General features: G+C 37.3%; 1 protein-coding gene across 1 annotated transcript in view; it reads left to right on the top strand.

Annotated features, from left to right (window-relative positions):
• Positions 1-2876, top strand: part of LOC106529619 (cAMP-specific 3',5'-cyclic phosphodiesterase 4B) — a gene marked incomplete in the record, with an annotated part of 171782 nt that overhangs the window by 155431 nt on the left and 13475 nt on the right.

Here is a 2876-nt window from a genome sequence, read left to right as displayed (position 1 = left end):
ACATACTGTATGTATATAAACTGAAACAGACTAGTGCATCTTAAATGCAACATAATTTTATTATTTTAATACAACAGTCATTTCTGTATTTTTTGGGGAGGTCACCACCTAATAAATGTCATTACAGAAAATCTAACTGCTCATTTTAAACCAATACTTTTACTTTTAATACTTAAGTAGAAAGAAATATCAGATACTTTAAGACTTTTACTCAAGTAATATTCCTAAAGGAGACTTTAACTTTTACCAAAGTCGTTTTTTGGTAAGATAATTGCACTTTTACTCAAGTATCAGTTTGTGGTACTTTATACAACACTGCTAAAAGCTTTAATAAAAAGATGTATGATAAAGGTTTCCAAAACTGACTGATCACGTATCAGGTTTGACTCGTTGGTTTTAAAAGTGTTTAAGTTTTGATGGTTTTCTAAACTGAGTCAGAACATCCTCTGTCCCTGTCTGTCTGCCAAACCAAAGTTAATGTTAAGTTATAAAATCAGTGACTGATTTTATATCCAACATTTCACAGAGCTGGTCTGACTGCAGACAGAAAGCATGAATCTTGACTGACCTGTTAGCTGCCCTGCTAACAGCTGCCCTGTGCATTTCTCCATAAGTGCTCTGTGTGTTGGTTCATTTGCACAGTTTATGCAAAGAGTCTGTTGCCACATTGACGTACTTGCAGATCATTAAAGGGTCTCTTGTATAGAAAGACAGAAGCAGGACGAGTGGTGTTTTACATGGAGATTAAAGTTCCTGTTATGTTTGAATAGTATAATTTTTGATTTCCCTGGAAATGCTTGTGCCGCTTCAGAGGCTGTGAGCTGTAGAGGTCGACTGGGAACGGTTCCAAAAGACCTCACAACTAGGTCAGATTCAGTTTACAGGAATCTGATTGTTTATGCATTGCTTTATGTGCTTTATTCTGAGAATATTAGCGGTGACTGGGGCAGTTTCTTTGTCTCCTTGTTGCCAAACCAATCAACATTCCTTCACTGGCTGTGAAAGAGACCAAGGTCACATCCAGGATATGAATGTCTTTTAATAATCATTTAACAAAACCTATCAGGATTCCAGAAAATACCAACTCATTCTACAAATTACTACTTACTTTCCTCTAACTTTATGACATAATGTCTTTCAGCAGCCATTAAATGCATCGGCTTCACTGAACCAATAAGAAAGGCTTCATATTAAACCATTAAAATCCATGACCAGCTTTGTTTCTGTGCTGAGGCTTTATGAGCAGCAAGTTACAGAAACTCACTCAGCAGCTGAGTTAAAATAATGCTTACTGATAATGCTTACATTTAAACATAAGACATGAATGCTCATTGATTTAATTTCTGTATCCAAATCTATACTTGTAGAATATTTTTGCTTTAGTTTTATAAAACAAAATCATTGATGACACTAACCATAGTCAGTCATAATCATGGTGGAGTAATTCTGACCTTAACGAGTAAGAAATCCTCACGCTGACCTTTCTGTATGTTTTATCTGTTGTGACTTGTCTTCCACTGAGGGACACTAAAAGATGTTTGCAAAAACTAAAAGAAAAAAGATGTTTTTAAGTGCAAAGGGATGTAAAGTCTGAGTGCATTTCTTTAAATTTCAGTAGGTAGCTTCAAAGATCTCCAACTTTCCCATTTAAATACAGTATGTGCTATTTGCACTTGAAGGCCCAGGCTGGCATTTGTTACGTTTTTTTCATACATGTTCAGTTAAACAACAGTAGCAAACCACCAAGCATCAACAAGCTAACATTAGCTATAATTAAGCCTACCGTCCTCTGTCGTCTTCTCTCATTTTCAGTGTCATACTGCTGGACGTTCCAATACAGCCTTTGGTACTTTTCCTTCAAGTTTGATGTACTGTAGTCTATAATTGTGTCACAAATAAAACAAAATAAGATTTGCACTTTTTTACTCTGATAATCTCCGCCCCTGGTGGCACTCTGTTCAAAGTAAACACAACCAGGGCTGGGGTAGAATAGACCAGGATAACGGGCTGGGCCAGGCCGAGCCCTACAATGCAAAAAGGCCGATAGTCTGCTGGTCCTTGAGTAGGGTACTAAAACCCAGTTCAATCAAACACTAGCTGCGTTTCCATTGACCATGAAAATGCGCAAATTAGAATTTCGAAAAAAATTTGCTCAATGGAAACACGTCAATTTCGAAAAAAATTACGTTTTTCGACAAAATGTTTTTGCTCTAGGATGAGGTGGTTTTTCAGCCGTATCGAAATTGGTGTTTTTTCGCAAAACTGAAATGGAAACACTTTTTTCACATCACAGGAGTCACGCAATCAACAACTGGCTGTTTCTACTGGCGAAAAAGACGATGATGAAGAAGATAACAGGAAGAAGAAATAGTAGTAAAATCACAGAAGTAGTATAAAATAGTAAACTCACCGACTACAATTTCCCAAAAACACAGCATACGTAGCCACTCCCAAGTAGGGGCTTGTCGCTGGAAAGCCTCGATAAAAGACACCGACGTTTCCTCTGATGATGAGCGCTAGTGTCGCAGTAGCAACATGCTATGTGTTTACATCCATTGCCGCCATGTTTGTAATGACTTATCGCGAGAACAAAAGTATTCATGCGTGACTTTAATGGCATTTCTTACTTAATGGAAACACCACAGTTGCGAAACTGTGTTTTTCGACATTAACAGAATATTGACAAAGTTTTGCGCGCATTTGCAATGGAAACACAGCTAGTGTGCCTGCAGAGTCAGAAAAAACATCTCTATCTTTATTTAAATGGGACAGATCTTGGAAAATTCACTTTTTTAGCTGTTAAAAGCATCTGGATGACTGGCTCCAACATGTAAGTTTGGAAGGACAAGATTTCCCTTGTTGGCATCTTTTAATTC

The sequence above is a fragment of the Austrofundulus limnaeus genome, unplaced genomic scaffold (assembly GCF_001266775.1).
Source record: "Austrofundulus limnaeus strain Quisiro unplaced genomic scaffold, Austrofundulus_limnaeus-1.0 Scaffold455, whole genome shotgun sequence".
Lineage (NCBI taxonomy): Eukaryota > Metazoa > Chordata > Actinopteri > Cyprinodontiformes > Rivulidae > Austrofundulus > Austrofundulus limnaeus.
The sequence above is the reverse complement of the archived record's forward strand: the minus strand, read 5'-3'. Positions and strand labels throughout refer to the sequence as shown.